Source organism: Mixophyes fleayi, chromosome 1, assembly GCF_038048845.1.
Source record: "Mixophyes fleayi isolate aMixFle1 chromosome 1, aMixFle1.hap1, whole genome shotgun sequence".
Taxonomy (NCBI): Eukaryota; Metazoa; Chordata; class Amphibia; order Anura; family Limnodynastidae; genus Mixophyes; species Mixophyes fleayi.
The window spans coordinates 33,431,120-33,458,644 of NC_134402.1; the positions used below are offsets into that span (position 1 = coordinate 33,431,120).

General features: G+C 41.8%; 1 protein-coding gene and 1 long non-coding RNA gene across 14 annotated transcripts in view; one reads left to right on the forward strand and one right to left on the reverse strand.

The window, feature by feature from the left end:
- The window catches only part of LOC142126981 (uncharacterized), a 40,042-nt gene extending 20,698 nt beyond the window's left edge, over positions 1-19,344 (reverse strand). The window contains exon 1 of one of the 2 annotated variants that reach the window (XR_012685324.1): positions 18,859-19,344. This is a non-coding gene — a long non-coding RNA (uncharacterized LOC142126981). Of the gene's footprint in view, positions 1-8,847; positions 9,652-18,858 lie in introns of those variants that run through there. The other variant, XR_012685313.1, reaches the window with a different exon arrangement.
- A 40-nt stretch (positions 19,345-19,384) lies between these two features.
- Positions 19,385-27,525, forward strand: part of ADD1 (adducin 1) — a 57,918-nt gene continuing 49,777 nt past the window's right edge. For 3 of the 12 annotated variants that reach the window (XM_075194262.1, XM_075194271.1, XM_075194282.1), the window contains exon 1: positions 19,386-19,549. The gene's annotated coding sequence lies outside the window, so the exon portion shown is untranslated. Of the gene's footprint in view, positions 19,550-27,525 lie in introns of all 12 variants that reach the window. The other 9 variants (XM_075194272.1, XM_075194270.1, XM_075194280.1 and 6 more) reach the window with 5 other exon arrangements.

Here is a 27,525-nt window from a genome sequence, read left to right on the forward strand (position 1 = left end):
TTTAATGGACAAATCAGAAAGGAGGAGGACAGGGCTGACAATCAGCCTCAGGATGCTGCTAATTAATTACTGGCTTAGAACTAGCATAGGTTATATCATAAACCAGGAACATGTATAAATATATAAATGAACAAATTAGAATCATGCGAGAACTACCCCTGGAGTTGGAGGATGTCCCTGCACCCTGCTACTCTATGCCACAACGCTAACAGTGCATTGTAACTAATGCACCTGCTCAGCTGCTACATCACGCCAGGATGCGGCACACCGCCGCAGCTCGTGACAGTTATAGAATATGCAGTTTTACCAGCACCAAATGAAACCCAGAGTCTCCTACACTGACCTTCTAAATGTTTGCAGTGGCCAACTAAACAGATACATGGGAAATGGTTTGGAATGTTTCCCATGTTTCTCATTGGTTGACTGGTCCAGTCATTCAGACTGGGAATCAGTGACCAATCCCATGTCATCTATTTAGCTCTGTACAGAGATAATGATTGGGGTGTGGGGGAGTAATTTCTTGCTCAGGATTAGTGCAGTCAGCGCCAAATCTCTCTGGATCAAGAAGAGGTAACCTTAAGATACTGTATACTTTAATTAGATTTTTTTTAATAAATACTTTTTAGAAATTGTGCTCATATGTTTCATCAAACCCACTTTTTTTTTTAGGTATAATGGACAGGGGGCAGCCAAGGATTGCTGTATACAACACTGGCAACCTGTAGCTCTTCAGCTGTTGTGAGACTTGTAGTTCCCCAATAGTGGGAGAGCCACAGGTTGTTCTCCGTTCTATACTATGCTACCTGATACCCCCACCACCCTCTTAATTTCAGTTTTGTAGTGATGCACCACACAGGATCAAGCACAGAAGGCTAGATTTTTATTTATTTTGTAATAAAGTGTTTTGCGCAGTGACGTCATCACTGAGCGACGCGCTGCCTCTCTATCAGTTACTGGGAGTCTCCCATCATGTGAACAACAGGTAAGTGAACTGTGCATGTGATGTGCAGAGGAAGGGGGGATTTAATGCGATGAGTGAGGAGGGGGCTGCCAGATTAATTAGTACTGGGCCCCCCAGTTTCTGATGGCAGCCCTGGACATATACATAGCAGAGGAAGCAGAAGTCTCTGCACATGCGCAGTAGGCACAAGCGGACAGACCCGGCGGCACCTCACTTCCCCCACACAAGAGTCCACCAGAGCACCGGAGGCAGCCGCAGCGCTGATCTCCCAACAGAATCAATATCACAGGAGCCACCAACACCTAAACTACTAGCAATTTTAAATTATATTCCGGGCCCACCAATAATTACACCAATATAGCTTAACAAAACCTACATGTGTTGTAGAAATTCTGCTGAGAAATGTGCAGGAGATCATCTCATCAGTCAGGACTGTGCTGGTTATGTCACATTACGGAACAGAAGAACTCATTTTTCAGGATATTTACTGGATCCACGCACAATAACGCAGAACATGCGGACATCCTTGTCCAAGCCCACAGACGCAGAGATATTGCATTTTTGTGACTTTTAACACAAAGGCATTTGCCTGTTGGATGTAGCCTGAACCAGCCAGATGTTTCAGTTATAATTAAAATCTATTTACATTCCTAAGACACAGATTTTATCACTTCCAGAAACCAAAAATACAGTGTCTCCTCCAAAACCCTTTTTTTTTACAAAAGTATCTGGCATGTAGCCTGAATTTAAAAAAAAAGTCTTGCAACAGCCACAAAAAAATTATACATATAAAAAGTCCCACGGTTTAGTTACAGCACAATTTTCTATGTCTATTGTACGCTCTATTAAATGATATTAAGATCTTTATCTCCATTATATCCATTATGACAATTAGAATGACATTTATGTAAGATTAACAAATACTTACATGGTTTAAATATAGATCAAATGAAAAAATGCGTAGTAGTGCTTTAGGAGGTTTTGATGACATTCTTAAACAAAATGTAATTTAAAACTGTTTCTTAACCATTGTAATAAAGATAGCATATATAAACAAAGTTATTTCTTTTAAAAATATCATCACAATTTTACTTTCAAGGCAAATCTTTATAAATAAAACAGGTAATACAAGAAGAACTTCTTATTAATTACACCTGACAATTAGAAAACAGCTATGTCGAATTAATGATAGATAAAATGCTAGTGATATTCACTATTTTTTTTATAACTTTTTATTTTGGTAACATCAAATACAAACATAAACAAAGAACAAAACATAGGGTACATAATAACAAACAAGGAAGAGAAAAGGAAAGACAAACAATGCGAAAGTTACAGAATATGGAATAGTAAACCATAAACATTTCATAAGATAACGCCAAGATTGTTTACATTTTGTTACCAGCATTTGTAAATATAAGGTTGGAGAGGGAAGGGAAGAAGGAGAATGAGGGGTGCGTGGTCATCATGTGTAGGGGGTAAAACCTTGAAGAGGTATAGATGGTGAGATGTCGGCGAGGGTCTCAACCCATAGAATGGGGTTTTGTGAGTCTAGCCATAGGGCAGGAAAGATATGCAATACTAAAGAGAGTCAAGTCAAGTGGGGGATTAGAGTCATAGGTAGAGCCAGGGTGCCCAGACTGGATGAAATATGTCTTCCTTGTCATGTAAATAGTGGTTAATCTTCTCCATCTGGCCAATGAACCAAATATAGGACTTCAGAGCAGAAATGCGGGGAGGGTCGAATTGATTCCATGTCTTGGCAATTAAGCATCTCACAGCAGGAAAAATATGGGAAGCCAATTTTGCGGAATGCTTGTCAGGAGTGCAAGGTTCTGACCAAAAGGAGGACAGTTTTGTACATGACCACCAAATGTGTATAAACAAACCCACAACCATGCCAGCAAGTTGAGGAGCTAGAGGGATACATTTTGACAAGTTTAACAGGGGTGAAATATCATCTGTAATACACTTTATAAGCCTTCTCCTTAATCAATGTAGAGATGGAACTGGTGGCCACCTGTTTTCTAATAATTTCCTAATAGTTCTCCTCAGGGGCGACCCAGGTCCCTCTCGCACTCCCTCTCGTGTCTGTATACATAGGTCGATATAGCATCAAAAGCAATACTGTAATAAAGAAAATCATGCCCTTTTGGAGGGGTGAGGAGACACACAACTTTTCAAACGGGGAAATAGGTGGGGGGGATAAATTGAGGGGTGATTTATTGACCATCTCGACTAGGTAGGTTAAGTAGCATAGTACACAAATTTTTCACAAGGTGCCTGGGACTCCGGAGGGTTTCTCCTCTGGAAAAAATTTGTGTACTATTACCTGGGGGGTTGGGACCCCCCTCCCCTCATATTCCCAACTGCATTGGCAGCCACCATACATCCTTTCCTGGAAGAAGCACAGATACTTACATCCCTTCTGACAGGTTAAGTAGCATAGCTTCTGACTTCATAGGCTGAGGGACTAACATAATGATCCAGAATTCTGAACAGGATGGGGAGAGATATTCTCGTGTGCTGGAGGGTCAAGAGGAAATCATCAGCAAATAGAGATAACATGCTCTCAAGATCCCCAGTCCACACATCCTTTATGTCTGGACAGGCTCGAATGGCACAGTGGCCTAGTGGTTAGCACGTCTGCCTCACAGCACTGGGGTCATGAGTTCGATTCCCGACCATGGCCTTATCTGTGTGGAGTTTGTATGTTCTCCCTGTGTTTGCGTGGGTTTCCTCCGGGTGCTCCGGTTTCCTCCCACACTCCAAAAACATACTGGTAGGGTAATTGGCTGCAATCAAAAAAAAAAAAAAATTGACCCTAGTCTCTGTCTGTCTGTCTCTGTGTGTGAGTGTGTGTCTATAGTAGGGAATTTAGACTGTAAGCTCCAATGGGGCAGGGACTGATGTGAATGAGTTCTCTGTACAGCGCTGCGGAATTAGTGGCGCTATATAAATAAATGATGATGATGATGATGATGATGAATGGTTGCCACAAGCTGCTCTATAACCAGGGCAAAGATCAGAGGGGAGAGGTGGCATCCTAGGCGCGTACCATTACATCATAACATGAGTAAGCTGAGAGTGAGAAAGCTTCCAGAGATGCCGGATTTTGTTAAAGTTCGAGACATGAAGCGCTAGGATATTCTATTGAAAGCCTCCTGTGCATCTAAAGAGGTAATAATGGCTGGAGTTTTCACTGTATTGAGGATGCCTGACAGCCCAGGACAAATCCTACCTGATCATAATGGATTAGGGATGGGACTACCAAATTAAGTCTATTTGCAAGAATTTTATTGTATAATTTCACATTATTATTAAGGAGGGAAAATGGACGGTAGCTATTGCAAATCTAGGTAACTTTGCCCTCTTTGTGGATCACTGAGATTTTTGCCTCCAGAGATTCCTTAGACCAAGGTTTCCCATTGAGGATAAAGGGGGGTCAAGATGTTAGCAGATTATAGTGAACAGCCGTAAATCCTTCAGGCCCTGGGGCCTTTACCGTCTCACAACCTGTTAAATTTCCTCTAGTGTAATTGCAGCTCAAAGTTGAGTCATAGGAAGGGCCCTCTATCAGGGGGCCTCCCGGACTAAGTACTCTAAAAGAGTGCCAGCTGGGGGTCAGTATAGTTCTTGGTGGCTGGTTCCTTCCCCGAGACCAGCCACCTTCCTTCTAGAGTGCTCGGATCTAATGATCCATCGCTCCCCCTATGTGTGGCTGCTTCCTCCCTTCCCCCACCACTGACAGGTGTCACAGGGGACATGCACCACATGTAAGTGTGAGGGAAGGGAGGCGGGCTAGTATATTATTATACTGTGTGAAGGAAGTAATGGAGTATGTGAGGGAAGAGAGGTGGTGTAACTATACTCTAATGTGTGAGGGAAGAGAGGCAGGTATGTTAATATAATGTGTGATTGGAGGCAGGTATGTCAATATAATGTGTGATGAAAGGGGGGCTATGTTAATATAATACGTGAAGGAAGGGGGTCTTAATATAATGTGGGAGGGAAGGCAGGAGGGTCTTAATAGAATGTGGGTGCTATTTTATTTGTGGGGTGAAGGTGGGCAATTTAATTTATTGGTTAGCTATTTAATTTAATAGTGGGGCCTATTAATTTAAGTTTGGGTGATGGGACCTTTAATGCTGGGATGACTTGGGGGCTAGTAATTGAATATGGGGCTGTTTGGGAAGAATGATATCTATTAAATGTGAATAGGAATTATTTAGTGGCAGTGATGGTTTGAGGGAAATGTATTTAATGTAGATGCTATTAATTTATTGCCAGGGTGGGGGGTGTAAACTGTAATTTGGTTGGGAGGTAGGCTATTAATTTAATGGTGGACTGTGGGACAGAGATAATAATTTAATGGTGGTGCTATTAATTTATTTGTTTTGTTATGGTGGGGCTATTTAATTTAATAATGGGACCTATTAATTTAAGATGAGGTGACGGGACCTTTAATTAAATGTTAGGGTGGTTTGTGGCTATTAATTGAATGTTGGGATGAGTTTGAGGAGGAGGGCTATTTATTAAAAGTGAATATCAATTATTTAATGCTGGGGATGGTTGTGGGAAATGGTTATATTTATGAAACGTAAATATTAATAATTTATTGCTGGAGCTGTTTGAAATTAAGGAAAATAGGTTTATTTATTAAATGGCAGTACTATTCATTTAATGTTGGGGCTGGTTGGAGTGAAATAGGTCTATTTATTAAATGTATATGCTATTAATTTAATGTCAGGGCTGGTTGTAAAGAAATAGATCTATTTATTAAATGTGAATACTATTATTTTAATGTTGAGGCTGGAGGAAGGCCTCATTATTAAACATGGGTGCTATTAATTTTATCCCGGGGGTGGTTGTAGATTTCTAAATTACATGTTCCCATTTTTTTCCAAAATAGGTCCTCCAACATTCCAGGATACAGACAACCAGCAACTGAGCTAAATACACCAGCAGGCACAGGTGGTAAAAGTGACAACAGGTATGAGAGAGCAGCACAGTCTGCCAACTGTCCCGAATTTGGGTGACAGTCTCACTTAGTCAGGATTTGGTCCGAATGCAAGGAGAGTTGGGAGGTACGTCCTGCTTCACACAGTACTGCCTGTAGTGCACACAGTATTTCCTGTGCATTTGTCTAAAATGATAACAATATTACAACATAGCCCCCCCCCCCCCCCCCCCCCCATTCTAAACACCCCAGGCCCCACAGAGCCTTAATCCAACTCTGGTCATAGGTTGAGATTCACTATGTTTTTATTGCAGTACTCGCTTAATAAAAAAATGAAAAGTAAATATTTTTATTAATTTTTCTGCTAACTTGTAGTTAAAAAAACATTAAACTTATCAGTTTTAATTGTTTCACTAAGAGCAACCTTGTTTCAATAATATTCTACATGATACAGGGTGGATGAAATATCCAACACACATAGGTTCTTATAAAGTATATAATGTGTGCTTATGTTTCTGTACATTCTTATGACATTGATTATTAAGCGAGATACCCAATAAAACAATAGGTAGCAGTGTTCATTTAAAGTCAGCACTTGTGACTGAACAATATTTAATGATAAATAGACTTAAATTCTTGCATGAGTCTCATGTGATGCACTGACCTTCTGTGTTGTGAATTTCATCATGTGTTAAGAAGATAAACTCTCCACCATATAGCAACACTATTAGTAGGGAGCAGGACTCATCAGAGATACAACTTTCTTACTTTGCTCTGATTGTCCTGATGTTTTATTGTACATTACAGATTTGTTTTGGTGATCTTGTGACTGTTCCTTGTGGTTTAAAGGTAGAAATATGAATTTATGTCAACTATACATATACAAATGTCAGAGCCTCTGTTTGATCTTTCTGCGTTACATTGTGGGTCAGACATTCTTCATTGATACACCTGAAACAGGGTCATGGTGTTATAAAGGAGGTAGGAACACTTGTGTTCAACATACAGCCAGATAATCTCTCATTTCCTTTAGCTCTAAGGGGTATATTTACAAAACTACGGGTTTGAAAAAGTGCAGATGTTGCCTATAGCAACCAATCAGATTCTAGCTGTCATTTTCTAGAATGTACTAAATAAATAAATGCTAACTAGAAACTGATTGGTTGCTATAAAGTTTCATCATCAAATTAATATATGTAAAAGTCTGCAACCACTATTTCTCCCAACATACCTAAGCACAATGCTCACAAAAACTGGGTATCAACATAGTAACATGATTTTATTTATCATTTCACATGCAGCTAGTTAAAAAAAAAAAGATATATTAATAGCATATATTTTGGATATGTTTATAGCTTAGTAGTAAGTTGAAACAAAACTTGAAATATCAAAGCACAAGAAATTTCACAGTGTGTTGTAAGGCACTAATAAGGACCACATACTGAATATAGAACTAATGTATTCAGTATCACACTTCAGATTATACTTCCTTATGTATAGTTACAGATACCCTGGAAAGTAGGCAGGTTTATAATAGTACACTGCAAAAGTATTGAGTGTGATTCTGTAACAGATCAATGGTTTATTACAATCAGGGTTGACCGGTAAATTTTAGCCTGAGGAACAAGACTCATGCAGGTAACCAAGTAATCCAGCCCAAGGTAGTAGGATAGGCCCGAGGCACAATGCCTCTCCCCCAGCCCATGAGGACAGAGGAGAAGACAAGGTCTAGCGATGGATGGCAATCAAGTTAGTCAGGTAATAGCAGAGATTGGGCCATGAGTAGTTATATTGTAGAATATTCTTTGTTAATCTTTTAGGTAGTATGGAACACCCAAGAAAGAAGTACTATAATGAATGATATAGAAGGGGGTGGGTACCTAATAGTTATGAATAGAATAAAAGATGGCCAGTGAAAGGACCTTGTCATGCAAGTAACGAGAATGATCAGCAATAGGAAGAGTTGAATAACAAATGTGACCACAGACAGGAAGGAGACAAACAACAGCCTTGGTGGGAGAGAGTCTTTACAGAGTGGTTCCGGTTAGTACTGGTGGCATAGGCAGTCATTAGTAAGCACAAACACCTGAGCAGACAGAAGATGCAGACTGAGTGTAAGGAATTACTTTGACATTTGCACCTCCGACCACTAGATCTCTGCATTTGCAAACTTGCCCTTAGATTTGCCCTTATCCAAGATGGTCAGTTTGGAATCAAGGAGAAACCATCTTGGATCCTGTTTCCTGTTTGGGCCTATAAATGGCACTTCCTGGTTCAGACATATGCTTGAGTATTCTGCTTGCTCAGCTCCTGCTCCTCTACCTTGCATCTGTGACTACCTGCTTGTGTACCGACTCGGCAAACGTCTGACTACCCTCTTGTGTACCAACTCGGCATACGTCTGACTACCCGCTGTGTACCGACCCTGCAAACGTCTGACTACTCTCTGGATATCTACTCGGCTATTGGGCTTCAGATAATACTACCAGTATTGTTACACTGAGAAAGTAGGATGTCAGTATATGACACTGTCTGCCGCCTTTCATTTAGGAGATCCACTGAAATCACCAAGGTCATTTCTTTCTGTCTTTAACCTTTTAAGGAGGCAACAAATTGTAATTTGACTTGAGACCTTGGCGAGGCAATGACGCCTTGAATCAGGTGAACCACTAGTGAAAATTAAGGAGGAGAATTTACACTAGAGCTTGCTCTTGTCCATAGGTTTCAAGAAAGAAACGTGAAAGGAATTGGAAACATTCACAATTGCAACTGCTACAGCTATGTCAGGTTCACAGGTTATATATCACTTTATTCTACCTGCATTAATCTATCCATCCATAATGTATATGCCTGTTGTAATATCTAATCACTTCCATAGATGATTTCATTGCTGTAAGCATATATTGTACTATCTTGAGTAACTCACTTCTCTTAATACCACCTTACTGCTGCTCCAGCCACCATATATGCTCTTCTTGCGCCCAGCTCTATTTTGCGATCCATTCCATCTTTGAATGCATTTTTGTTTTCTAAGGGGATGGTTGCCTTCTTCAATATTCTGGCAATGTCGGCATCAATTTTAGGGGATTCATCCCATAATTTTGGCTGCTCCACCCCAAAAGGATACAAGCGGTCAATTTGTCATTAAACATTCTTTTGTCTGGATGTTTCCATTACTCTGCAATAACCCCCTTAAATGTCTTGTTTAGAGGAAAAACCCCGGCTTTTCTCTTTGCTTCTGTAAGAACTTACCTGCTCCATGCACCTGATCACAGCACTCACTTAGTTACTTCTTGCGATCATGTGACTCTGGACGGGGACTTTGAAACTCCCTGCACTATATAAGATCCACTCTGTCACACTGTGCCAGAACAGGTTGCAAATCCTTGCGCTTTACTGGCTACTAGTGAATTTCTCTGGCTTGCTAGACTTCGTTCCCTGGATTATCCCTTGTGCTGCTGACTTCTGTGTGTATTCGACCCGGCTTACTCCTGTACTACAATTCGTACAGCAGACCCGGCTTGTTTAATGACCACGCTTTCAGGACCATTCTAGGCACCGCACATCCCAGAGTGTATCCATCACATCTCATGTATACAACCACCTCTCCTGTACCTTCCTATGTTTATCCAGCCTGTGCATAGGAACGAACTTCTCTTGGTCTATCTTTCTATGGAAGGCTCCTGGCTAGCGGTATCCTTGCCACCTGTTTCCTAGTTGTCCGTTTGAGACTCGGGGCTAGATTTACTATCAGGCGTGTTTGTAAAGCCGCCGACTTTCGGCGGGTTTGCCGGCGGTTTAGCCATCGCCGGATTTACTAACGCTAAACCCGCCATCCAAACGGCCAGAAATGATGTTTTCAAACCCGCCTCTGTATAAAGCGCCGTGACGGTTTCAACAATGCTCCACATACAAACAGCCGGATTTACTATTAGGGGGTTTATAAAGCCGCCGGAAAACCGCCATTCAAAAGACCAAAATGAAAGCGCTGCTTGTGAGCGGCGATATTGTTCAAACAGTGTGCTGTTAGAGGTATTTGGTCAATCTGAACAGAAGGGAAAGGGCCATTTCATGTGCAAAGTTTGTCCCTTTGGGATTGTATATGTTAAAAGGCCAGTGTCTTGTAATGGCAGTGTAATTTGGGTTTCTTTTTCTCTTCTGTTTTCCCACGATGCAATTTTTTTACTAAGTTCAACATTTGTTTAATATTGCAACAAATCCCTTAACAGAGTGTAAAAGCAATTTTAACTGTACTCAATAAAGAATGGGTTTCTGGCTGATGACTCCTCTGCTGCATCCTCACACATCTGCACAGCACAAATTCAGGCACAAACCCACTAGTAGAGGTGTGTTATAGCGTACATTTGTACTTTGGTAAACCAGGTTCAGCTTACTAGAATAATCTGGTGGGGTGGTTATGTATGCACCTGAAAAGGGGTCTGATATTATCCTGGCTGGCTGTTTTATACATAATCTAGCATTACATCAATTTACCCCACCGATTAGTGCAGTACACACTGAAGCAGAAGGGGTCTGTGTCACATCTGGTGATGTGCAGAGCACAGAGGGCGGAAGGCAGATTAGAGTCCGTCTCATTACAAACTACTACACAATAGGAAAAACATTTATTTCTCTAAAATGTGTTTGATGTGAGTGCAATGTTTGTGACAGTCAGAGCGCAATGTGTAAATGATTTGAGTGCCTAGTTTTTTAAAACATCACTATACTCTTGTTTAATTAGCAGAAAATAAACACTGACACCATAGAAATTTAACTGCATTTATTGCAGTACAACACAATAAATAATAAAGGATAATGCTTATACAAAGTAAAAAAAGCATGAGGCAATAGTCATGTGTTAGCGCTAGCGACGCCTTTTTGCTTGCATATCGCTATGTTTTGCCCCACTCTGTCCTCTCCCTGGCCCACCCCTGGTGCGAGCACCTCTCCTTGGAGGAGTACTCTGTGCCGATGTGCTTGGCGTACTAGCGGTACTTGTGGTGGCCGAGGAAAAGGGTGCAGGCAAGCGGGCAATGAGTTCTTGCTGCAGTTGGCCTGCCAGCCGGGTCAGGTTCGCATTCCCCTCGCGAACGGAGGAATTTAATGCCTCCACAGCCCCAGTCATTTGGGCCATCTGCAGATTGGATTGCTCCCAGGCATTAGCCAGACGATTGATTGCAGCAGGAATTTGGCTATTTGTGCGGTGTATCCGCCTCAACTGGGCCGCAATTTGGGAAATGTTGTGAGTTTGGCTCTCCATGAAGACTGATTGCTGCTGCTGGAAAGCACCAATAGACTGCGCCATTTCACGGGCTGGGTCCATACTCTGAGGTGCCGGCTGCTGGTGTGCTGGGGCTTCAGCAGGGCCAGGTGCAACATCCTGGAAACCAGACACAGGGGCATCCACTGTTTCCAGGGTGATTATGGTTTGCTCATCTGGCTCAGGGGACATTTGGAGGGACTCCACCTGAGGTGCCTGGTATGAAGAGGGCCCTGTGTATGAAAATGACGGTAAGTATATAGGATATAATATGTTTGTATATTGCATTCTGAACACTTGATAGGAAAGAATAATCTTTACAAACTACAGATTGTTTCACAATTTTTGCATTAATGATTTATTGTCCTATGCTACCTGCTTAAGGATGCACATATTATCCTTTTAATACCCAGTATCATATGAACTATGTATGGTTGAGGGGGCTAAAAAAGCATAGTATTTGTAACCTACAAATATTGTGATTTATTACGCAATATCTGGCTAGACCGTGCCTTGGGGTACACAAATCCTATTTCAGTCCTCCCTCTGTGTAGTACATGCTGGGTATTTTGACTTAACTGCGTGTGTAAAAAAGTGAAGACGTTGCCTATAGCAACCAATCAGATTTGAGCTCTCTTTTTGTAGAATGCAATAAATAAAGTAAAGGTATATTCAGATTGGTTGCTCTAGCCAACATCTCAGTTTAGTAAATGTAGCCCTAAGGTCGCATAGCACACCATATTTTAAATAAAAAAAATTTGCCAGCAACATTTCCACAGAAAAACAATTAACTCCATTATTTAGCACAAAAACATAAATCACACACCTGCTTGCTCTTCTGTGGCCGAATCACTGACTGAAGGTGGAGGTGTAGCTGTAGGAATGGGACTCAACTGTGGTCCAGGTGAATCTGGATGTATTAGAAAAAGCATACAATGTATTTGCAGCAAAAAGCCTTTTACAAATAATAAATCTTTGGAAGACATGTGTTTGCACATTAAAAAACAGTTATAAACAAAATTATTGCCCTTTACATACTGATTGAGTAAAAAAGACACTTTTGCAATAAAAAAACATTTTCAATATTGTTAGCTTAAAAAGGACAAATCACTCACCAACTCCTTGGGCAAACGAGGGCGAATCTGTGTCTTGCACATTAATTCCCTCCACTATTTCACGGGGCATTATCTGCCGCAGCTCCTCCTCATAGCTGGTATATTCAACGCGAAGAGGGGGGCCACCACCCGTGCGTCTTGTGGACCTCCTTTTCTGGGCCATTTTTTCCTTCAACCTCCTCTTAATGTCCGAAAATCTCTTGCGGCAGTGCGCCACTGTCCTCTTTAGTGGGCCCACCGCGTTAACAGCGTCGCACACTCTCCCCCACAATTGGTGGCGCCGCCTTAGCGGAGTCCGGGCTGCCAGGTTCCCCAAGATCACCTCGTAGCAGGGAATGATATTGTGCACCAACACACAATTCTCATCATGTGAGAAGCGCACATTCCTCCCTGTCTTGGTCTTCCTGCTCTGTCCTGTCTCCTCAACCTCTCCCTCCTCTGACCCCTCAACCTCCATCTCCCTCTCCTCAGCCTCTGCTCCCCTCCTATCTCTGGACATTTTTACCCAGAAGACAGAAAAACACAAAACACTGAAGGACTTACAAACACAAAGAACAAACTACACTGCCTACAGACACACTCTCCACACAGTCACACACAAGTAACACAGACAGAGGACAAGTCAAATACAAAAAATACAAGACAGAAAATAAATGAGAAAATAAATGTACAAAACAGGAAAAAACCACAGGACTACTCACACTTCAATCAGATATCGCTCCACCAATCCACCAAACACCAACTCTCAGCAAACCACTATCCTCCAAACTCCTCTCACAAAACTCCTCTAAACCCTATCAGAGAAAAAAGTGTCAGGCCAGTGGTTTATATAGGGCTTGTGATGTCAAATCTCCTGAGTTTGAAAATAGCCAATAGTAACAGGCCAGGAGACAGGTGTAATTTTCAAAAAAACCGCCTTTACACAAAAGCGCCGTCATTTAAAGCAAAAGCGCCATGTTCTATTCAAAGCCGCCGGCGGCTTTGAGCATTACATCCCGCCGTTACATCGCCGGCGGCTTCAAATTGAAGCTGAAATGCGCCCATTAGTAAATCCGGCTGTTTGCAATGCAAACACGCCGGAAAACCGCCGCGATGCATGGCGGTTTGAAGCCGCCATGCATCACGCCTGATAGTAAATCTAGCCCTCGGTGTGCTTCTGCTGTTCCGGAACGTCTCTCCCATGTATTCAGTTGTATCCATCTATCCTACCTCTATCACATCAAGGAGCTACCCTGAGGATCATGACCTGTGGGCTCCCAGCAGCAAAATCAATCCTGTCTTGTGTCAGTTTGGTGAAGACCAGGGGGTCCGTTAGACTCTGTGCCTTGGGAAGGCCGGTGCCAATCCTGATTGATAGTTGCCCTCAGTGTTGTAACAGTTTACTCTGAGCACTGAAGATGGATAAGGATGGCAATTCCTCCTCAAACAACCTGCTAAAGCATCTTATGGCTCGGGTGGAGCAAGATAAGAATCATACCCAAATACTACAATATTTACAGGGTCTTTCCCCCCCTTTAGATTCTCTGTAGAACATGTTTGCCATGCAGACTGCTCCTCCAGTGGTGCAAGGTTAGTCCGTGTCTGCTTCGTCTCCTCTCAGCTTCCAGTTCCAAATCCACCCAAGTTCGAAGGGGATCCTAAGACTTGTCGCGGATTCCTTAACCAATGCGCTATTCAATTTGAACTTCAGTCTGGGAATTTTCCCACAGAAAAAACCAAGGTGGCATACATTATTTCTCTCTTGTCCAGCCAAGCTCTGGCCTGGGCATCTCCATTACAGGAACAAGATAACCCTTAACTACATAACTGCGCCACCTTCTTAGAAACTTTCTAAACGATATTTGATGAACCTGGTCATGTTTCTAGTGCTGGTTCTGGGATTATGCGCCTTTGTCAGGGTGCTATGCCTGTGGGCCAGTACGCCATTCAATTTCTTACCCTGGCTTCTGAATTACACTGGAACAATGAAGCCCTGATAACGACTTTCTGGCAAGGGCTTATGGATCGAATTATAGATGAATGAGCAGGGAAACTCCCTACCTCACTGGATACCTTGATTTCCCTTTGTAATCAGATTGGGAACGCTTCCAGGAGAGGCAGCAGTCACGACGATCCAAAGTTCATCTTGCAAGAACTATTACAATTGGGTAAAGCCTGTCTCTCCCTGGAAAAGAAAGAGGCAGTTTAAGAACCGCTTATGTTTATATTGCATAGTCCGGTCACATCCTGGGTAACTGCCTTAATCGGCCAGGAAACGGCAAAAGCCTAACTGGTTCTGGAGAGGCTAGGCGTAGCTGCCTCATCTCCATCTATCTCTAATTTTGCCGTTCAAGCTCTTCCGCAATACACAGAAAAACAAGTTTCCTTACTGGCACTTATTGACTCCAGGGCAGCTAGGAACTTCATAAGTGCTGCCACTGTAATCGAATTATCCTTGCTGACTCTTCCCTTGGACCAGTCTATTGCTATTACCACCATTGACAGTAGAAAAATCGAGGGAAGCTCTTCTATCACCCTTCAGATTGGAGTCTTACATAAAGAGTCTATGTCCTTCCTCGTAATTCATGTGTCCATTAATCGCGTGGTACTCGGTCTTCCTTGGTTGTGATTTAATCACCAAGTTTGGATTGGCATTGAGCACAAGTTCTCTCTTGGGACCCTCTTGCCATTCCCGTTGTTTGCAGAAAATAGAAGCACCACGTCAGGATTTTCTTTCTACTTCAGGCTCCTTTTCTGCCATTCCACCTCAGTAAAGTGCATTTGCTGACGTCTTCTGTGAGATGAAAGCCGCTAAACTTCCTCCGCATAGACCTCAGGACTGCGGTATTGAATTGCTCCCTAACAAAACTCCACCTCGAGGCCGTGTTTACCCGCTATCTTTGCCTGAGTCCCAGGCTATGTCGGCTTACATCAAAAATAACTTAAAACGTGGATTCATCATGAATTCTTCTTCCCCTGTTAGTGCTGGGTTTTTAGTAAAAAAAAATTAAAAATGGTGGTTTTAACGCCCTTGTATCGACTACCGGGGTTTAAACGCCATCACTGTAAATAATAGTTGTTCCACCAGGCTTGTTTATTGACTACAATTTCTGTCTTACTCCTGTACTAGATGTCCTCAGCTCACTGGATCCGGGATGGTTAATGACCACACTTTCAGGATCATCCTAGGCACCACACAACTCAGAGTGTATCTGACCCCCTCTTCTGTGTTTATCCAGCCTGTGCATAGTAACAGACTCCTCCTGATCTCTCTAGGTGAGGTTCCTGGCTAGCGGTATCCTGGCCGCCTGTATCCTAGCTATTCATTTGGGACTCAAGAGTGCTCCTGCTGTTCCAGATTGTCTCTCCTGTGTATTCATCTATCCTACCTATATCACATCAGGGGGCTACTCTGAGGGTCGCGAACTATGGGTTCCCGGCAGCAAAATCCATCCTGCCTTGCGGCGGTTCTTCACGGAGTCCAGGTTCGTTAGATTCCGCGCCTTGGGAACACCTGTGCCAATCTTGATAGTTGCCCCCAGTGTTGTAACATCCTCTTGAAAAAGCACATCTTGTATCTGCTATATTTTTTCTTACATACTCCATATCCAACAGTTTATAGATAATTTAATAAAATCAATCAGAATTAAAATTACTTTCTTCTGATAAAGCAACTGACTCTCAATCAGAACCCTCTGATACTTCTGACTGGACTAGATGAATTTCTACTAACTCAGACACATAAGAATCTTCACTAATTACTGATCTTGTCTTATCTACTTTAAATCCTCTTTTGTCACAAATGTATCTAACAGTTCTTTCATATGAGCGGGAGGCTGCTTGTGTTCACTCACTCATTGTTTTCCAGTGCAATTTAGCACTTTCTGCTTCTTGGCTGGTTCGTTGGTAGATTCAGCAGGTTTCTCCTTGCTGTCAAGAGACCTGGGAACAATCACAGACAAAGCCCTATATGAGCACAAACTAACACTTATCCTGCTTTATTAGGTTTGGATCGCTTCTCTTACATATTATGCAGATTTTAAAACACTGCCACGCAGTGGCATCCTGCCCACTCTCACTTCCATCTCAGTGGTACTGCAGCAGCACTTTCCAGGACTATTCAAGTTCCTAGAATGCTTAGCTTCTGTTGCTCTGCATGTGACATCACGCAAGCGCGTGATGCCTTTCAATCACAGGGACATTCAATGGCCTCTGAAAGAGTGGAATATGCTCTGAGGCACCTCTGCAATATTGAGGCCAATCCCATCACCTCTCCCTGGCTCATACTCCCAAAGGTACAGCCACCAGAGACTTCAGGAACTATAAGATCCTCTTGCTCCTCCAGGTAGTACACCACCAAGGGTAAGTCCAAAAATATAGAACACCTAAATATCTTGCTGTCCTTTGAAGACTACAATCAAAGAAGACAGGGGAAGTGGGAGTAGGGATCCTATATGCCTTCCAGGTGTCTTCTTTTCCTGTCCTGACTCTGAAGGAGTGTTTAACCCATTGGTGTCCTGTGTTAGGGAATGCACTGACAGGAAGAATGAGGTTTTATTACGGTAAGAGATGGTTTATTGAGACTAAGGGAATACAACAAAGTCACAGTACTGAACTGGAAATAATAATACGTAGAACAATAGCTGAAACACAACAGCAACACATTGTTAAATACTGGAATATGCAGACAAATATGGAGATACACAGTATAGCAGACATTAACTGGTAGTTGGCAGTCACTGATAATGCAGAAGGCATCTCTGACACTGATTCACAGGACCAAACAGTCTCTCGTATAAATGGTGTTCTCTTGAGGCAGGTATGCAGACAGGCTGATGGTAGGCCAATAAAAAGCACAGTTAAGCACTCAGAACAGCAGCATTAGTGAGACAGAAAATGATCATGTGGAAAAAAACCTCTATATTAAAAAATAAAATAAGTACTGCATATGGTCAACACAATGAAATATTAGTATTCAGCACATCCTGCCCCATGCAATCCTGTGAAAACACAGCACCTTCTACCACACATGGTTGTTTCTCTTTACACCAAGTGTATTGAAGCCAGCATAGTTCGCTGTAGTATAAACTAGTTTGACACCATGTCCCTCTGAGCATGGCTAGAAAGGGTTGTCCAAGATAAATAGAACTGCACATTGTCGAGAACCTCCAGATTGTCACCAAGTTATGGAACTAGTTATTTTTTGGTTTCAGGTGAAGAACTTCTTTTCAAATTGCAATAATCATAGTGCCAGCTCACGTGAAAAACACCTGAAGCAGACAACTTGGCCCCATTCTCAACAAGGCTGTATACTAGTATACAGTGGTATTGGGCCATCATCTTGTTCAATTGGAGCTGCACTTTCACTGGAAACCCAAGTGACACTGCAAAGTTTCACTATAGCAATGAAAGCCTTGATGGGTCCTAATGCAGCAAACACTACTCATTCCCACTTTCTGCTATGTGCACTATGAAACAACTCATTGTAAGGTCTCAGGGGAGACATTTACTAGAAGCACAACTCACAAAAAAGGCTGAGCACAGTGGTGTTGCTGTATCCAACTTCCAAGCACCCAGAGCTGGTCAGTCCAATAATGGACAATACTGTATATTGACAAGGCAAGAACATGGATTAGCATACAATATATTGGTACCAAACAATCTGGCAGGAGCAACATCTTATGCTGGCACATATGGGTTTACCGTATGCTGACTGGATTAAGCTTCCCATTATTTTAACACGGCTCTGCAATAAACTGGGTTTAATTAATCAAAATTAACACAATGGGGGGTATTCAATTGTTAGCGAGATCGCTGAAATACTCGCGCTCCAAAAATATTACCGTTAATACGGTAATATCTCGCTGAATTTCAGCTCGCAGGAAATCCAGCGAGTAAATTACCGTATTAATGGTATTTACGCGCAATATTATCGTATTAATGGTAATATTTTTGCAGCGCGAGTATTTCAGCAATCTCGCTAACAATTGAATACCCCCAATGACTGCAGCACTTCTATGGGCACAAAATAACAGCTAGGCTCCAGCATTACTTTTGGAGTCCAGGGGCAGCGTATCCTGCAAGTCACCGATATTCAGCAACTTTGCAGGGGAAATTTAAACCGGCAATGACTTTCAAGGCTGCCAAGCAGTAATTATAGCCCTGCAGACTTATGCTGTATGTACCAGCTCAGAAGCAGAATGTCAAGAGGAGTGAAAGTGAATCTTATACAAAATGAATGACCAAAGAAAAGCCCTTTTGTAAAGGTAAAGCTGCAAAGACTATTATATATGTCAATTTGACTCGTTTAGTGTGATAATGAGGTACTGCTTTTGCCAATTACAATAACCTCGACTGAAATTAAGTGATTATAATGGGACAATACATGTGGGGGGGAAAAAAAAGAAACAAATATTGCCAGTTAAAAGGAGTCATATATAATATTTGTAGGCACAACTCTGCTATACTATTAGTGCAGATGATTGTAAAATAAAAATATGTGAAAAACACAGAAGCAGACTAATATTATGTATGGAGTAAGGAAAGATCTCCAGTTGTTGTCGAAATACATGTCCCAGTTTACCCTAACTCTGGTATTTGTAGTTTTACAAGAGCTCGCATCTCCCATGCCAAGTAAATAAAATATTTGAAGCCGTAACCAGAAGAAGAGTAGGGTAAGGTAAACACGATGCGGACGACCCGCGTATAAAACACGGCTATGTTATTTTATTTCATCGATGCCGCCTTTTGGCTGCGTCACAGACAGTTCCCTCTTCCCGCCTTCAGTAGCCCACCAATCAGGAGGCAGCATACTCTAAACTCGGCGATCACCGGCCAATCCCAGCTGTTGGTTTTAGACCCTGCAAAGCCGCACCCGTCTTTCCAGCGCTGTGACAGTGAGCCCGGGCAGGCGGCAGGGGGCGCTGTGGACTGGGTGACTCTGACATACTAGAAGTAAATAGAGGAAGGAGCCGCCTCGTTCCCGCTAAGGACCGGCGAGGGTGTCAGGTGACAGCCCAGGGGGGGAGGAGCCGGGGAGGTGTCCGGTGACAGCACAGGGGGAGGAGCCGGGGAGGTGTCAGGTGACAGCACAGGGGGAGGAGCCGGGGAGGTGTCCATGCGCAGAGGCCCGTACACTCCCATCGGAGGGGGAGAGGCGCAGACATATTACTTGGCTGGAGAGGGAGGGGAGAGGCTGCGATATACATCATACGGAGGGGCCTGAGCGTCTCCTCCCGGGACACGGATCTCATCCACAGGGTCCTTCGGGGACGGTGAGTGGCCGAGATGAGGAGTTACGGTTTAGCCACTAATACCGGATTCTGCCTCCGCACACTAACATGGGATGGTCCTGATAGTGGTGGATGGGCGAGTGATACTGGTGATACAGAGTAGGGCTGTGATGGATGCTGGCATTGAGGGGGTGGATGCTGGCACAGGGGCTGGGGGGTGGTTGATGTTGGCATTCGGGGATGTTGGCATGGGGGATGCTGGAACAGGTTGGTGCTGGATGCTGGCACAGAGGGGATGGGTGGTGGTGCTGGATGCTGGCACAGGGGGTGCTTGATGTTGGCATGGGGGATGCTGGCATGGGTTGGTGCTGGATGCTGGCACAGAGGGGGTGGGTGGTGGTGCTGGATGCTGGCACAGGGAGGTGCTGGATGTTGGCATGGGGATGCTGGCATGGGTTGGTGCTGGATGCTGGCACAGGGGGGTTGTGGTGCTGAATGCTGGCACAGGGGGGGTTGTAGTGCTGGATGCTGGCACAGGGGGGGTTGTAGTGCTGGATGCTGGCACAGAGGGGGTGGGTGGTGGTGCTGAATGCTGGCACAGGGGGGTTGTAGTGCTGGATGCTGGCACAGGGAGGGGGTGGTGCTTGCAGGTTGCTGGCACAGGGGGGTGCAATGTGAGTGACTATGAATAGAGGAGTAGGGGTGCTTTTTCAAAAAAATGTTGCATGGTATTAAGGGTGTACTGAGTGGCTTGTATGGGTGGAGGTCTGTGTGAGTTGTCTGGTATATAAGATTTTAAACAGGAAACATACACATAATTTAGAGGCATGAGGCTAAATTGCTGACATAAAGGTTTCTGGAAGAGATGTTGGGTTGTCTAGAAGATGTGCAGAGAGATGCTGCCTGGCATAGTAAGGAGTGCTGTATGAGAGATGTTATAGGTAGGGACAAAGATAGAATGCTGGCTGGACTAGTAAAATCTGTCAATTGGCACTAAATGGGGGATTATGCCTTATATTATGTCTAGGCCTGTCGGTGCTTTTGTAAATGAAGCTGGCTGGTATTGATAGATCTGTTTTATATGTTGCCAATAATGCTGGTTAATTTGAACTTCTATGTAAATCTTTTTCTTCGTCAGTTTTATTTATCCAGAGTACCAAAATTGTGAAATTTGAGAACCTTGAACAAGGGTGGCATGCTTAGGATGCTAGCAATTACTTGTGTTGTGGTTGTCACTCTACAGTATAATATAGTGCAGTTACTGACCTGTACACATGACATAAGAGTAATATATGGCAGGTGCTTTGTTGCTTTTTTTTCCATTTGGGGTAAATGCCACTATTCATCTATATTGAGTGTGCAGTTTGCCATGAGACATGTATACATAAGATGCTATGAAAAAATATTAAACTAATACATATTTGGTTGGACATTGACTTGTGTAGTGGTTGCTGGAATTTGCATGGGATGGTAATTGATTTTATTTCTTCAGAGCACTGATCTTGGTTTATAGGTGTGCTGTAACTAGCAAGGGGCTTGTGTATGTGGAAGGACCTGCAAGCTATTTATTCTCTTGATTTGTATCACTACTGTACTGACATCCTACAGTCATGTTTAATCCAAGTGTGGGAATATAAAAGTACAAAAACATGATAAGTAACCTGTTTGTCACTAAACTGTTTTGGGTACAGAAGGATGGTTTATGATCTGTATGTAAGCTACTGGTTAATGCACATAGATGATTATCTAGTGCGATTTGAGAGGGTGCCATATTTAGTGAATAAATAATCAGTTTGTGTGGGAAGAGAAGATGGGGATACTGTTGAGATATTGTGAGCTTTCACTACTGAAGAAATGCTTTTATAGCCTTGCAGATCGTCTTTAAAGAAATTTTCAATACAGTAGATGGGTTTTGTTTCTTCCTAATTACTTTAAATATTGGTAGGCATATGCAAATATAGCATGGCTGCTATTTTCCAGAACTGTTGAAGATGGAGTAGTTGAGTCTGTTATGTAGATTTAGTATCTAGTAATAAAAACTTTTTTACATCACGGTTTTTGTGAGCTGTTTTGTAGCACGCAAAACTTCAACAAAATGTACAGTGCCCCCAAAACCAATTACAAAGCACATGTGTCTGATCCTTACTTTATGTTGAAAGATGCTGGTTTTAGTGCAATTGCTTTTTTATTTTTTAATGTATTGTTTTCTACACATTGGGGGCTGCTTTCTGCCCTATACACAAATGCTGATACAAATGTAGCAGTCAATCGACTTCAGGTTTTTACAGTCTAATTTGTATGGCATTCATCATAACTAGGTGCTGATGGCTTGCTGTGGTTTTCTACGGTTGTGCACTTTTTTTCACCTATGCTACTAAGTAACCCACTTGTTTTTTGTTTGTCAAATTGTATACAATCAGAATGTTTTCTACCCAACATCTATATTTTAAGATGAAGTGTGTGGGCAGCAGCTATGTTACAGCAACCACAATCCTCCACACACTTTATATTGATTTTGGATGGAGGAGCGAATAGAAGAGATACTTTATGGATTATTAACTGCTGTTCAATATACTATTGGAAAAGATTTGTTGATGTATATTTTAGGAATGTTGCAGACTAACAGTCTCAATGAGGCAGATGAAAAATGAAAATTGTGCTTTTAATGTTAAGTGCAGTCTGAATTCTGTTTAGACAAAATATATAGGGGCATATTCAATTAGGGTTCCGGTTTGCGGGATCGCGCCGGAACGGCCCGCAAACTTAATCCACGTTACCGCAATAACGTGGATTTTCGTTCGCAGCCCATAGGGTTGTGTACGAAAATCTGCGTTATTGCGGTACCGTAATACCTGCAAGAACGCACACTTTTTGCGGTAACGCGCGTTACCGCGAACCGGAACCCTAATTGAATATGCCCCATAGTTTTTATGTGTGGGTCAAAATGTGTTTTATTTTTATGTTGCTTATAGGGGCATATTCAATTGTTGGCGTTACACAGAAAAGTAATGCGGAGTGCACACTATTACCGTCATTACGGTAATAGTGTGAGTAATTACCGTTATTACGGTACCTTTAACGCTGGATTGCAGCTCAGGGAGCTGCGAGCTGAAATCCGGCTTAGTATTGCCGTAATAACGGTAATACTTTTAACGCTGTGGGAAAATCCAACAATTGAATATGCCCCTTAGTGTATTGGCATAAGTGGGAAAGTCCCATAATGTCCGTTTGACCATTATTTTTATCGCTGGTTTTAAGTTTTATGTTTTTATTGCAATTATGAACTTTTTTACATTGAGCGTGTTTGGAGCTTAATAAAAGATAATGCACTAGATCCCCTTTCTCTTCTGTTTATCATTGGTGGAGTCTCCAGCTGGAGCGGACCGGTGAAGTGATGTGTTTGATTGAAGGCTCATTACTGTCAGAAACATTGTAAACACAAGTCCTTTGGGGACATCACGTTTGAATAACACGGGGGATCTTTCTGTTGAATAGATTAATCCACGGTGATAAGATGAATAACTTTGTACTCTTAAGAGTTTGTGACTATATACATGGGATCGGTGACATACCATACTATGCATGTGTTTGAATCTGAAACTCAAACTCACACCACAAAGACTGTTAGCACACAAGAAAATAACTTTTCATGGACACAGCATTGATACATTCTATTGGAGGTCTGACTTTTCCTTTTTGTGCTACAGAGCGAGCGTAGATGTACGTAATAATCCTGCATTCCCATAATGTCCTGCTTAGCTACAGTCTCCAATTTTACTTGGTTCCCACTGGTTTTATTTTAATTTTTCACCTTGTCGAAGCTTTGCCTGGCATTACCCAACAACAACTTTTTTTACAAATGTATGTGTGGTGGTTATTATTTTTAACAATACATTTTCTTTTGTAGTGTATATTTATCGTTGTTCTATAAGTGTTTATATAGCAGAGCATACTATGGTGCTGTAAAAATAGCACAGTGTATACATCTGTTGTGGGCCGTCAAGGTAATCTGTATAATGTTGCCTACTGTGTGTATGTTGATATAGGTTGGAATCAGTGTGGGTTTGGTGAATGAGTCTGCTTGTACTAAAAGTGTTTTCTACTAACTTGTCCCCCTTCTCCACATACTTCTCACTCAGATGCTTGCTTAAAAGTGGAAAGTGCAAAATGTAGGGTGAGCCTTCATGTTTACTTGTATGTTATGCTCCTGTCTGCTGCTATTCCTACAAAGGGGTAAATTAAAGCATCCATGGTATGTGACCGTGCTTTTCTGATTCTTTGGCAATGAAAGCTGTGCAATATTTGTATGAATGCAAATGTAACCTAATGTAGATGCTAATCTTGGAGGTAGGTTGAGTTTTTTGTTGTTCTTTTCTTTTAAGTAAACCATTAACTATAGCTACAAGGGAATTGGAGCCTTTTAACAGTATATGTTTAGGATTTATTCTATTTTTTTTTATGAGTTTGTCCTTGTTGCCCTTGCATGTTTGTTACCTTGTCGTGCTCATAAAAGACTATTTTGAACTCTGTATATTTAATTAAAATATTTGTAAAACGAGGAATACAATTGCATAATATATACTATGCTTAGAGAAAAAAAATAGTTGTCACACAGCTGCAGAGCAAATATAAATGCAATGTTAAATATCTCTGTTGGACTGTGGAGGCAGCTATTTAGGCTGATCCAATGACATGACTGAGGCACTGCCTGACTTTTATCCCTGTGGCACTGGTTACTAGGGAATTGATAGTTTACATTCCCATGAAAACAAAAATGGCTGCCTCCACCATCTGTGGGTATTGGTAGTTCTCTTATTGAAGGCAACTTGTATGTTAGATTCCCAGGGCTTTTACTCCAATGTATACTGGGGTAATCTACAAGCTATGTCTGCACTTGAATGGCATAGCCCAAGGGTAGGCTCCAGGTGTTTGTGAAACTACAAATCCCAGCATGCCTTGCCACCTATCTGCTGGTTATCTACTGGCAAAGCATGCTGGGACTTGTAGTTTGGCAACACCTGGAGAGCTGCAGGTTGCCTACCCCTGGCATAGCCCATCTACAAGCGCAGTAACATCGTTTGCATTATCTATTGAGCTCATGACAGGGATTTCTGTGTTGAACTGCAGCTTTTAATGCAGTTATTGCACAGCACTATAAAATGTTGCATCTAGAGCGGTACATACATGTTCTTCTGCACAGGGTGGCACAATATTATGTGACACGGGAGGGGGGGGGGGACTTGTGTGTTGTCTAATTTATAATTGGCTTAATTGATATGCCTGGTATTATGATCTGAGATGTCTGGATACGGTGTAATAAGTGGGTTTGCCATAGCCACATCTGCATAGTTAAATTCTTAAATATAATACACATAGCTCCTAATCTATAAAATAAAAACATTTTTGTTGCTTGATGACATAATTTGCATCATCAAGTGGGCGGGGTGTTTCACGTACTGCCTTTGCCACTTGATGCATACTGAGATGGGCAGGGTCCCTGCCTAACTTGTGCATAGTAAGCTTTCTTTGGCAGTGTGAGCATCTATAGTATCTGTATATATGTGTAGGTTTGAAATGGATAAATATTTTTGTATGTATTTTGTATTTAATTCAGATGTTGGAGCCAACATCTAAGTGGGTCTTAAAGCATCAGTCACTTAAAGTAGACATTGTGCATTATTTTTTTTTTTTTTAAATGCACCTTAACTTGTTTTTTATTTGTGCTATTAGACAACATGATGCTATGGTACATTGCACACCATATAGTATTTTCTTCTTTTATAGTTCCACTGGAAAGGAAATATAAGCTTGGGAAAATAGCGTGATTATTTCAGAAGAGGATATAAATGACAGAATACAGGACCCTTCGTTCCTTCCTTCCTTCCTTGTTGCAAACATGTAAACTCAAAACCAATGCAGTTTACTAATCCTTGCCACTGGAAACATTGATAGGATGCTATTTTGTTTGGCATTTGTTGCCTAATAAAAACGGTTCTGTTCTTGTTTATTTTGTTTATTTTGTTTCTTTAGCTTTCAGTCCAGAGTCCAATCTAGTGTAAGAACTGAAACATAATATTAGTTAACATAGTTCCTCAAGCTCAACAGAACTTAGACTTTTCCATGGGGTCGGTCATGTAACAAGCTATCCTCCCTGGTCTCATTCTACCCATGTAATAAAATATTTAGATTTTTATGAAGTTGAAGAGTTGTAATCCTAACAATTCAGTGCAGGTCTGTGTATGACTGTTTATGCAAATTCATAGAGGTTGGATTACATTTATGCAGGTAACTAAGGTTTGGTTTTGTGCTCTTTTGAGCTACTGATTCTAGCGTCATAATTAACGGTGCACTTATTATATTAAAATGGTTACTCTTTAGTACATCTAATGGAATGCACACTTGCATACAATACACATATAGTTTCTACATCTTGTACCAGTTGTTATCTCTGTCAGCATTGTCTTGCTGTGCCACCATAATGGAAGTGCTGCCTAGATAAACATGGTTTATGTTAAACACAAATAGAGATGCACTTTTTCTCTTCTTGTGACACATGCTGTATACTTTCCTCAGTGGTTAACACTTCTGCCTCACAGCGCTGGGGTCATGAGTTCAATTCCTAGTGAAGCAGGCCTAGCGGTGCTGCACAGTACCTACATGATTTTTTTGCCCTGTTTTGATTAAGGTTTTTATTGCTGCCTATTAATTGTGTACCTTTTGTGTAGCCCTCCACAAAAACTTACAACAATATCAAAACTGGCTCTTTAGACTACGTGGAACGGTGTTGTAAATATATAACTGGTACAACTGCTGGGAACAAGGAGGACAAACAAAAAATAAAGCCACTAGAAATAACAGGATCATCATCATCACCATTCATTTATATAGCGCCACTAATTCCGCAGCGCTGTACAGAGAACTCACTCACATCAGTCCCTGCCCCATTGGGGCTTACACTCTAAATTCCCTAACACACAGACAGACAGACACAGACTAGGGTCAATTTTGTTAGCAGACAATTAACCTACCAGTATGTTTTTGGAGAGTAGGAGGAAACCGGAGCACCTGGAGGAAACCCACACAAACACAGATGTTGAACAATGCTGCTTATATCTGATAGATTGAATGAGCCCTTATTGTTTTATAATGGTCTTATCATGAACTGTCATAGGTTCTGGAGGGGAACAAAATCCAGTGAATTAACCTAACAATGTGTAGTTTCTTGCTGCTAAAGGTGCTCTGGCAGACCTGTAGTGTTGTGGCATCATTTGGCTTGCCAAACCTATGAGCCATGTCATATTAAGGCATTTGAGTAGAGCTGTTTTCATTACAATCTATAGGTATCACCAAACATTCGCTTCAGTTTGTTTTATATATGTGTGCTGTAGCTACCTGGCATTTGTCCAGACTTGCGTTTTTCAGGTTTTTAGCTTTAGTTTAGATGCTATTGAAATTAGCTTATTAAAAATAGCTCCTGCCATATGGCTGTGTTTCATCCTTATGCTCTCAGCTAGAAAGCTATATATATTTACGAGGAGCCTTGTTGCATTGGTAATTGCAGAAATCTTGCTGCTGTAGTTGTATTGAAAAATCTGCCCACTCCTACCGTGATGCCTCGCCCTGCTTCTGCCGGCCCAGTCGCTGCTCTACCTGGCTTTTAAACAGTGTACTCGATTTGTTGAGATCTTTTCTTCATTACTTTGAATGAAGAATTTGTTCATTGGACAATTACTTTCCTGTACAGTAGTCTGTTCCCTAAAGCAAATACATTCTACAAAGTATAAATCTTTTAATATAACTCAGTTTATTTAGAACTTTTTAGAAAATGTAATTTAAATGTTCTGTTTGAATGAGCTTTTGCAGCGGCACATAAAGTTAGAGTTGGGCAAGCTGAGGAAGAGTTTAGTTTCTTGGCTAAAATGACTAGATAAATAATGTATTGTTCTAGTGATCTGCTGAAAAGTGGGAAATTGGCTTCCGTATCTACCAGCCTTCAGAGGAGAATAGATAGTAATGAA